At 39.2% G+C, this 12,131-nt stretch overlaps 1 protein-coding gene across 4 annotated transcripts in view; it reads left to right on the forward strand.

Annotated features, from left to right (window-relative positions):
* LOC135468739 (neuroglobin-like) overlaps positions 1–12,131 on the forward strand; it is a 103,805-nt gene that overhangs the window by 77,522 nt on the left and 14,152 nt on the right. The window lies entirely within an intron of this gene.

The raw sequence follows: 12,131 nt of genomic DNA on the forward strand, positions 1-12,131 counted from the left end.
GTCAAGGAAAAAAAATAAATTGATATAAACTTTTCACAAACTATTCAGGCTAGCATCTCAAACCACTTCTAGCTAGAGATTGGCAAAAGTAACATGGCGACATGATGGACTGCAGTTAAGTTGGTCTGGACTCGTTCCGTGCATGTAACAGTAAATAGTGTTTTCTCTTACTTTCTGGGTGTTGACACATTCGGATGTTGATTATTTCTTGCAATAAGTAGAGCTAAATGCTTCCTTGTTACAAGAAGTTGTTCACTGCTAATAGATCTTCCGTGATATTCGTCTTTCTTTAGAGATAACACATTTTGCAAAGCAAAGAAACTCACTAAACAAAAGAATGCTCCAAGGTGTTGCGGGGCAGTATCCAGCTGTCGGGTTTTACTGTTTGAGTTTTTTTATATTATAGTATCCGGTGTGTGTTTTGTAGATCAGGGGATTCCTTGGCTCCATGGTAGCTCACCCCTGTCGAATGAACGGGATTCTCAGAGGTGACCCGCTTTGAAAACTCCACTGTTATCGTGTAATTGGCACAGAATTAACAAGTGTTGAAAGAGAGGTGTCAGACAAATTAGCAACAATCTCTAGTTGAAGATTATCAAGTTTTCAAAGTGAACGTTATCTGCGTTTATGACGCTTTACTGAATGCCCCTGAACAAAACCTGTCAAAGAGATGGTTTCTTTGAGGAAAAAGGTGTTATTTTTATTAGAATCACCACGCAAAGAAACAGTGATTGTAACTCCCGTGTTGAAAATAACGTTTTCATTGGATAAAACTGACAAAAGCGCGAATTCTATTACATTGCTTATTTTCATTTTTGTACATGCTCAAAGAAATCGTGTTATTTCTTAACGTGCCATGAGAAAATCAATGCCCTTTTCGGATAGCAAGAAACCATGGAATGTTTGCATTTGACTCGTAGCAAAGGTAGAGGACCTAGTCACGCCTATTCATGAAAAGCATACATGTTTGTTTAGCAATCATTTGTGTGATAAGTATCATGTACGCGTCCATGGTAAGAAAAAAAATGACTGAAAGTCTTGCCACTACTTAATTAATTTGTCATGGAATACGTTTCGGGGGGAGAGGGCTGGGGAGAGTATTTGCAGAAAACAGTGAGAAACGTGTGCTTTACAGTTTCCTATACTGTACACATTAATGTTGTTCTGCCATAGGAATTGTCCGGTTTTGTACACAAAACATGAGAACCACGCAGAGCGTTTTGCAGGCCTAAACGTTAACTGTGGTTCGTAAGTCTGGACACCATACTACTCTCATTATCAGAATGACATGAACCGTATTATTACAACCATGGTGAGTTGTACCCAGTCCTGTACGCTGAATTTATACATGCTAAATATCATACACCTTATAACTGGAATTACCAGTGGTTGCACTTGCAGTTATTTATAAGACCGGTTTTTGCCTATAGCATCTGTTGCCGGATTCCACACAATCTATTTCTCAATCTTTTTGGGATTAATTAGTAATAGCATCCCCCAGTGTTAAAGCGAAAGCCGACTAGGGTGGAGAACTGATTTGTTGAGCAGTGTATCTGATAGCGTTAACATGAAGTAGGTGAAGATTCCAGCTTTCTTGGCAACACGTTGTAAGCAACCCAGACCCAGGCAAGATTCCGACACGCTTTTTTCTATTCACATTATCATCAAATAGCTTTATGGCTAGTTTTTTGGTGTATATGAGTTATTTATGGTAAAATTGTAATACAAGCATAACTATGCAAAAATATGTTTTCTGTGTATTTTCCAAACTTCATTTGGCTGAAGTTAGCCTTAAATAACCTCGTATAATCCGATTTCTTCCCGAAAATACCTGCATGATATATGGGTGCCATTTGAACTTTTGCGGTATAACATATATAAGCGGTGAAATATTTCCTTGTGAGCTAACAAATGCTGACACATCCATAAATCTGTCGAAACACGTCATATACCTTCTGTTCAAGTCCCTCATTTTCCAGACTAAACATTTTCGTTACATAATGTCTACAAATAAGCATTTGTAAAGATGTTAACATTCAAGTCAGTTTGTCCCAAACTATTGTTACTACGCACTGTAAGCATCATTTCAAACTTACAGCCGAAATTTTTACCAGTAAACTGTTGGTCTGCTAACGTCAACTTAGTCAACTCACGACTTTACACTGTGTTTCTGTCAAGTTGCTTTAGTAGATATATTTTTACATTTAACATATAGCCATTTTATTATTTACTTATTTAATTGCTCTTTTATGTCAAAAAAATGAGCAATGGTCTTTCATTATAGTGAAAGGCCCATCAAGCTTGTTTTAGGAAGAAACTGTACACGGCCTCGCCAGGTGGTCGCCATTTTGAACTCACTGATTAACCAGAGGCTCTCTCTACTTTTCTGCAGCACTACCACGTTGTTCTATAATGTACCCTAAAATATAGGTCCGCTAACTCTTGAACCGTGTCCAGCTTTGAGTTTTGGACTGATATGATACAGTGCTTACATTAATAACAGCAATGGCGAATCTGGCATTGAACGTCAGCTAAGTATACACATGCCGTCGACGTACCATTGTACTCGCTGCCTGCGTGATGCCCCACGAAGCGAAAGTCTCTGTCCGCGTCAGTTGGCTTGGCCATAGCGATGAATGGGTGGGATAAGAGCAACTGATGTAGCCGTCTGTAAACTGACTCTCAGCCCTTCCTCCCGTCTCATGTCTAACCAATAATTCTGAACACCTTTTGTGCCATCACTCCAAAATTGGTGACGGTGATGTATTTGAAATGGTCGTGACAGCAGCTCTGAATGGTATCAATTCCCCCGTCACCAACTTATTTTACCAGAGCGTGCCGCTACTAACACTAAAATAACTCATAAAAATGGGTCATTGGATGGCACTTACTGCCTATACCTGAAGAACACGTCGAGATCGTCTTATACCCAATACCCCAACCCATCATAAACTCAACTTCCTAAGGTATAGGTATAGGTTACATTGTTCTCCTTGATAGTGTTTATCTTCTTAGTAGCTTGGTTAAAACCTCGACGAGGGTCAGCAGTTGCTTAATAAACGCATCGCAAAGGTTGTCTTTGAGAGCAATTAGACATTTAATCCATTCAGAAGGGCGCTAGCTGAATATAGCAGCATATACAGTGCACAACAGCCGTTCCACCTAGGCAGCACGACGGCATGGGCGATGGCACTTTTGCATTCCCCTTCTTCTCAAGATACACTGTCGAAAAGTGGATTGACCCTTTTGTTGTAACAATTATTGTTCGCTCTTGGCTCTGAGTGATTTTAAAAGTGCAACGTCTAATATATAATAGACTTAAGTCCGTTGAAGACCTTCTCACTCTACCCTCTGGTTCCATTTTATTTATTTATTTATTTATTTATTTATTTATTTATTTATCTGATTGGAGTTTAGCTGACCGTAGTACTCGTGCTGTATAATATCTTCACCTTAATTATCTGAATTTATTTTCCTCTAGTCACTTCTCACTCTCTTAAATTAGTTATAAAGCTACGACGTTGACACGTGTAAAACCAATGGTGAAATTGCTAAACGAATACAGGCGATGCATATGATATCAGGGAAAAAATGTTTAAACGCATTCATTTTTTTTATTTAAAGCTATTTTAAGCGAAAAAATCGACCGGGTGTTGACAGATTCTCGCAGGTTCCATAAATGGTGATTTAACAAGTATGAATTACCCCCCCCCCCCCACCCCGTTTCACCCCAACCCCACTAAGCACCAGTGAATGATTGTCAATTTCCTGCATCAAGCCGCAGTGGTAACTGAAGTGTAAGGTAGAGCCACAGTAGTGCCATGCACTAAGTCAGGTTACGTCCTGTCGCTATGCCCATTGTCTACGAACACCAGCCAGAAGGGATTTACCATGACGTGATAGGCCTCTCTACACCTAGAGAAGTCTCTCCTACGGTTTGCCTTTAAAATCGTCAGTATATTCTGAAAGCTATTTGGCTATTTCACGTGTACCACGATTTGTTTATGTTTTTTGCATCCTATCAGTCGCTGGCAGCTTTATCCACCTTGTAAGTCGTGTTGTACAGTGATCATATCTTTATTTCATGTATCTGATCGCTCTTTTTCACTGCTTGAAACAGTTTGCTGCTGGTTCTTTAGTCTGCGGGGTTAGATATTCGATCAAGAACTGTTATAATGTATACTATAGAACTGTTGATAAAAACCGTTCGCTCAAGGGACAATTCGTCAAAGTGAATCTATTTCCATCAAACCGTAGGAGGATGCAGAAAACCAATTTGGTCGGTCACGTTTCGATTATCTGGCCAATGAACGCAATCTTCCGTGTGGCTTGGGAGATTCGTAAATTGAGATTCCTTCAATATTTATTCCATAAGATCCTGAATTGTCGGCCCTTTTAATTAAACAAAATGGCGAAATAAGCAGTCAAAGCACGCCAGGGCATGTCTTGGCCGGTCACATATCCAGAAGCACTGTCGTCACTAACCACTTCTTGAGATTAAAAAATGACGATGGACATTTTGTTAGGATAGCCAGAATCTCTGCATCCATCACGTCCCTTTCCAGGGTCCTAATGTCTATTTCTGCTCAAGATTTGGATGTGAATACATGTCAGAGGCGAATCTGTTTCCTGGCCGAGCCGATACTGAATGGAATAAGGATACCGACAAGGACTTCCGGTCCCAATTTAGGTGACACAGTTATATTATTAAATTTGATGACAACACAGCATTCTGAGTAACTCCACGCTACTGATGTCTCATAAATAGCTTGTATCATCATTACATTCCCTTTTGAACTAATTCTGCTTAAGACAGATGCTAAGGGGCGAGAAATTTGCTATTATTTAAGTATTGTCGTCGCTGCTCTTGGCTTACTCTCTATGCTGTGAGTCTTTTATTACCTTACATGCCAATCAAAACTTTTTTTCTAGAACGATGGTCACGTGTGAGAAATTTTGTGAGGTATAGCTCAGTAGTCGAGCCTATTTCTGACAGCAGTCAGTTTATATTTAGTCACTCAGGAACTTTTGTACTTCGTAAGATTTCAACAGACTTCGTGTTAAATGAAGTGTTGGAGTTAATATATGAAACACCGTTAAATGAAATCAGTCCCAATTTAAATGGAAGCCATAGGTTTAATAGCTCTGCCTGGGACAACTTTACCTGCTATAACTTCATGTCGGGCTTTTTATATGAGGTATGGAATTGTAAACTGCGATCAAATAATGAGTGGTAACGTGCCAGAACTAGGCCGTGTTTCTCTCATGACTTGTCTAACTATAAACATGTCGCCGTGGTGTGCAAAAATTAGTGTGTATAGTAGAATCTGAAAAAGGAGAAGCTGGATTATGCCGCATAGTAACAGATGTTAATGACATTACCTTGTTGTAATGATGAAATATCACAGGCTGTAGGTTATTGTATATAAAGCTTGCATGTAACAACGTTGCGCGCAATCGATTTCCAAGATATGGTTATATTGATGGAGAATGTCTCTGTCGTAACCAAATGATGCATTTAAGGAGCACATTCAACATTGTGATTATGAGGCTGTAGGCAAGATTACTGGACTATGCGACAAACCAGATTGACGGATAAGACCACGCATATCCACTGAGAGTTTTACAGTGGCCGAGTGGTTAAAACGCCTGGGTTTCAGTTGTTAGGACAATCCCGGCCTTGGACAGAAGATTTGTGGATTCCCCACTCTCACTGGTCGCAGGGCCTAGGTGACAATAAACACTCAATGACGTTCAAGTGGTCGATGGGTGAAGACCACTTCTCCCACCAATACGACGCGCAAGTTACTTGCCAAAGGTCGATTATTTGACCTGGGCACTCCATTTTCCTCCATCCTCTAAAAAAACCGCCATGGTATAAGTGAAAACTCTGATAGATAGTCAGATAGCAGTCAAATAAATACATAAATCGCACGCCTTACCTCTTTGAAGTGTTGAATTTATTGCCGCCCGACGTTTCTTAGTGTGTTTTTCTTAGCATTCAGACAATAAATATATACAAAAAAATGTTTTCGTTGTCATTGGATTTCTTCATCACTATGTCTTGTAATAACGGGTTATTATGAAATACTGATAAGAAATCTAGAACTGTTACCGATTTAAGTATAATTTCGATGATTAAATCGAAGCGCTATCTTCCATGAGTTTGGGTTTAGAAACCAGCCTTCTTGAATGTACAATTGGTCAGTGGAATACCGTTCCGTGCCTCTTGGATAATGTAGGATATTAACAAATATATATATTATTTTTCTTTCTTTGATGGAATGGATTTTGTATTAAATCTAAACAAACTGGCCAAGGTTGCCAAATTATTTATGGTGAAAGTGATGTAAATTTACTAATAACGAATTTATATGTGATGGCCATTAAACACACATTCACTTATACATTATTAAACGATATTTGCAAGTAGGAACATAATATGATTTGACACAAGAGCACGTAAATGTGGCGCTATCGTGGTATATACATGTACATACATACATCTATCTCGTGACGCGTTCCCGTTATTGTAGCATCACGAATTTGTGTATTTGTAATTTAATGGGAGCCTTTTAGCAATGAAGAGTCTTTTTCAAATATCGTTTTACATCCAAGTACTTTATCAGCTAAAATAGTTCATTAAAGTTTAGATTAAGTACACCTGAGGTCATGTTGATACTGCGCATGTGTTGTTGCCTTACCACTTAAACCCGCCGAGATGCCGCAGATAAGACCACCTAATGTAACCGTACGTGCATGGCGCAATAGTTTTATATCGTCTTTGCGATCAGATGTATGCCTAAGGTTACAATCTTTACCCTCTGATTGATCCTTAAAAAGTGATGGGCGTGACTGTTTTATCTGCTAGGAATAGCCATTATTTTTTATGCTGGAGATAAATTATTGACGTGAGACTAGAATAGCAGGGAGTGTAAACAGGAATCGTCAATCTAAATAAGTCGTCTAAATCCAAATCTGTAGTTTATATCTGCATATTATCTTCGAATGATGACAGCAGTTAGGGGTCCGATCGCGAATGAGAACTTCATGTGGTTTGATTCCTAGTTATGCATCTAAGGGTTGATCGCTCTTGTCTGCAGATGAAAGACCCATAGCAACAGCATATAAACAAAGCCAGGTGTTCTACAAAATGACAGTCCATGCAAAAAAAATAGACCTGAAATGTCAAATGCTATCCATGGATTATCAGAATAGTAGGTGAATAAATAGGTGTAGGCACTGCCTTGAGGCTCTGGTCATTTCAAAAAGGACACGAGGGAGATAAGGAAGACAGACTTCGATAGAGTCATCTGCGTGATAACTAACAGGTGGGTTGCATGGGCAATTTCATCGCACTTTTCATGCCACTAATTTGAAAAACGCAACTACCATGGAAACGCTTTCACGTGGGAGTTTGTTTCATAGATTTGCGTTTTAGCCTTTTGTTAACTTGTGATAGTAAAATGTCAATAGTCTTACTGTCCAGAATGATTCAAAATTCAAACGGCATTACGTATCTTCAAATATTTCAGTTTTAGATTTACGCATCATCAAGGAACACTGGGTTATCATAACTGTCAATATAACAGATCGTCGTATTTTGTTTTATAACCATGACGGCACATGTATCGAAGATAAAAAGTGAATAATGTGTTTCCCGACGATTACGTAATACATCAAATCTAAAGGATGTGCACAATCTGAGAGCAAACAGAGGACAATTGGCTAATAGAAAAAATATTAATGTAACAACGCAATATGATACATCATCGACCGAGACCGGCGTATTATTCCTTATGGGTTTTCTATCCGCTCTGTCACGCAGGTATAGAATTCTAGTGACATGCTTCTTTGATTTGCTTCTTGATAACAGTTTTCAAAATGCAGTCTTTATGTTTTTGTGAAGAATTCAAATATGTGATGAATATGTGCTTTATTGATCTGATATTTGTTTATAATAGCTTTTAGGCTTAATTTGTTAAAAGTGTGGAAAAACAGCCTGTACTATTCTGTACTGTATAAAATTGCACGATTTTATGGTTTCATGTTTCTTCTGATGTCTGCGTAATGGCCTTTTTGTTTCAGTGATAGATGTGGTGTTATAGAATAACACTTTGTGAACAGACTAACTATGACAAGATTTGGAAACGTATGAAGTGTGTGGCAAGAGCAAATGGCCTCAAAGTCTTTCGGAAAACTTGTTCTTCTCAAGTGATGGAAATTTGGCGAACAGTTTCCTGAGCGAAGATGAGGGAACAATACAAAAAGAACAAAGCCAGAATCATTCGTCCAAGTCATGGCGAGGCTAGAATGGCGAAAACAAAACTCAAATTTGTCTGCCATTAATCAGAGTTAAATTCCCCAGCAGGTGAAAAAAAAGTATAGTTATGAATGACTTGAAATCCTGCCAGATGAAATTGAATACACATTCGGCTTTGGACCACGCACAGATAATTTTTACAGAATCTGTTCTTTTTTATCTCCTTGTACGATTTATGCTTCAAGTCTCCTTTTGGCGTCATATGTAATGCGTGATTACTGCTGTCTGTGGAAGTTAAAAAGTTATCCCGAACTTGCTCTAATGTTGAGGTCAGAGACAACATGTCTTGGGTTTCCTTTTTACCAAAGCAAATGTCCTCCTTTCCCCTAGGACAAGTTTGTATCTCCAAAGCCGAGGGGTTTCTTTTCTACTTTCATGATTAGGGCCTTTTCTTTCGTGTCTTCATAGTTGAGAGCTTGTCTTGCCTTTTTATCAATAGTTTTTTTTATCTTTCTGCAGAATTTACGATCATCATCGCAGTAATGACTGAACCCGACCATCAAGGTCATCACATACCCTCCCGTCGATCTTGACATGTGGCATCTTTGCCAAGGTCAACAATAGCAATGATATTATACCTCGTTTAATTTATCACGTTCAGCCGACCTTCCTCGGTTCAGACCATTAAAAATGTTTATGGCTGTTGATGTTCTAGTGGACCAACCGACTATTTTTGCTGCATGTCACTCAATAAGGACACATTGTCGTCTGTGCAATGACTTGTCATAGTCATGTCCTTATTCCTATCTTGTGACACTACATTTTTTCTCACATAGCTTTAGGGACGTTGCATACCATTGTAACACCATACCCCAAAACACAAAAGTTTTTGACGTGTTTTTTCTTTCATTAAAATCACGTTCTCCCAGTCATTGCATTAAATCTGATGTTTTTTTTTACACAAAAATGTTTCTTACTGTTGTATGATGTTTTCATCTGTATAATGCCGGAATAACGACGTGTATACTTGCCAGCCAACATTTCCAAAATACATTTAACAATACACAGAACAATTTTTCCCTTGGGAACTTCTTTCCCTTGACCCCCTACTAAAATATTGTGCCGGGACCCTGGCTGTTTGTATTCCTCACTTCTTTGGTCCTGTCTGGTTTGGCAGCTCTGTGCCATGTCTCTCCTTACTAACGATCACAGTGCGGATGCCTCGGTACATAAGCTACCATGATGGAGGTGAACAGATAACATGCCTATGGATGAACAAATGGTTGTACAAACCCTTCGACATTTTATGTTTTGGGAGTTGGCCTTGCGATTGTTGACCCAGAACATACGTTTTGGTTGACGGCTGGTATACGAGTGTCTGTTTGGGCGCATGAATTCCAATTTTATCTATTTCAGTATTATTGTGATTAACGGTGTACTCAACAAATTGCATGTTGTCATTTATACGATAGCGGTCGTGTGTATAGTATCTTGAGTGAATCATCAACTTTTCTGTTTCATGTGACAAGCACATTTACTGAACGATTGGATACAGTTGCTTTTAGTACATTTTAATTATTACATGAGCCAGGCCGAGGTCATGGTCCTAATACGTCGTTGACCTCAATGTGACCTGTGAGAGTGGACGAAGCTGTGTATAGATTTCCGATGAATTTCATACAAATGCGTACCTGACCGGAATCATCAAGGCTATAGGGTGTTTCAGCGCCAATCGGCGTATAAAAACCGCAAAATCTCTTTGGGACTTGCAGCCACCATCGGAATCTTTGAATGGGATGAAAAAATGTTACAAAACAACCAAGCCACATGTGTTTGTGGATAAAATCGGTGATTAGACGAGCTGACTGGCGACAGCTGCGCCTGTCGCCAGTCATTAAATGACAGGTTCAGCAAACAGTAGTGTTTTTCAGCTCAGTACTGGGTTATTGGCCACATCTCAACGCTTCTGGCTGTAATGAATTGTTCGCCAAAGGAAAGGAACCGCCGTTAATTGCACGTCCTCCAACCTTTTAACAAAACATAATTCCATCGGAGCAGACCTGCGTGCAAATGACTACCAACCATACCATGCACAGCCATAATTAGGGTAAATCTATTATGCACTGTTAATGGTCCATGCTGGAGACAAGTTTGTTCATTGAACTAGCCGTCCTCTAGAGAGAAACTAATCTGATCTGAGAGCCGAGTTTATTTATTGAGCCATCAAACCTCAGATCTTGCCAAATACCGGTGAAAGTACGTCAATAGCTGAGAACCCGACCTAAGAGCTTTGAGTCTGCCCGTGCTGCTTAATGGTGGGCAATTTCTTATTTGTTCACAAGACTTTCATTACTGGATTCTTGACTTTCTCAGAATCACAGTAAACGTTGTCTTGACCTCTGTAGATCTTCTCTTTGCTATTTTATGCCAGAAATGACCATAAAACGGTAATCGTGGTCATTTCCCTCAGCATCGTTTTAACCACTTAGTTTACTTTACTACAATCATGGATATCTGATTAGTACACATATACTACTGATTATTTAATCAATGACAGTCTTAGTGCCCTCTTACCAGGAAATAGTTCCAAAATGTCTTGAAAAAGAGTACATGGTTATCTGTTTATAAGACGCCTCAATTTCTGTGCACTATCCGCGCATTGTTAAGTACAGCCACATACTCCCATTAGTACACAGCGTTAGAGTGCTTTCCTGATACGTAGATTGGATTTTTAATCCAGTCTCTTCCGCTCTAAAATTCAATCATTGCACTTTCTTCCCCTACCATTGCAACCATCATTTTCAATCATCCGTTCATCGGTGAAAACGTCTGTGAGTGTAAACTCAGATTTAGCATTACATTTCACAACGTTCATAAAGTGTGTATCGTTGAACACGAGAATTTTACCTCCACAATTAACCTCTACACTGGATTCACCAGATTGGTGAGAAAACTCTAGGGATCATGTTGTTCCTCGTGAATGCAAAACTGAACCGGTAAATCGCCACCTTTGACACTGGCAGCATGAAGAGTAAAACCAGAGCATCGACATCAGTATGATAGTTGGTAGATGGTCACATCAAACCGGTAAAATACGGCTTCTTGTCAATTTACCTCAGCTGGAATTTCATTTCAGCTATTCATGTCAATACGTTAGTAGTACACTCCTCAGGCACCATGACTTAAGTAGAATTAGGTACAAAAACATGCAGTGGTGTTAACTGCAATATATTAGATGTCACCGACTCAAGCTTATTCAAAATGCTGTACGTCATTAATTGTGTTACATTCTCTACTCTTGGTGTTGGTGGGGCCCTGGTGATACACAGCAAGCGATTGACGATGCTTGTGCGGACGTTTTTCCAGTGTTCCACCAATATGGTTTGTATATAAGTGCGTCATAAGTGGAAAAGCTCGTCAGAAACTCGCTAGACGTCCGTGGTTTATACTGGGAACTGCTTTGAATTAAGATGCCAATGTCGTCAATGGTTAATAACGAATGGAGTTTTCAAGCCCATAAAACTGACCGCCATCGTATAAGTGAAAAATATTGAATGTGGCGTTGAAGCAAACAAATTAATAAGTACATGTCATTAATAGTTCATCTTCCATAATAACAAACAGACGTGAAATCCGAGAGAATCCAGATAAAACGGTTGTATGACTCAGTGTTATGTGTTTCTGTTTAAGCCATGGTGCTTGGGGATGTCTAATTTGCTACTACATGTATTTAAACATTCACATGAACAATTAGAATGAAACCCTAACTGAAGAAAACTAACAAGAGGCCGGATTTCACCAGTTACATGTGGCCACTTGGCACTGTCGTCACTATTCTGGTTTTACTGCTGCAATGTTTTATATTAAA

This window comes from Liolophura sinensis, chromosome 6 (assembly GCF_032854445.1).
Source record: "Liolophura sinensis isolate JHLJ2023 chromosome 6, CUHK_Ljap_v2, whole genome shotgun sequence".
NCBI classification, from domain to species: domain Eukaryota; kingdom Metazoa; phylum Mollusca; class Polyplacophora; order Chitonida; family Chitonidae; genus Liolophura; species Liolophura sinensis.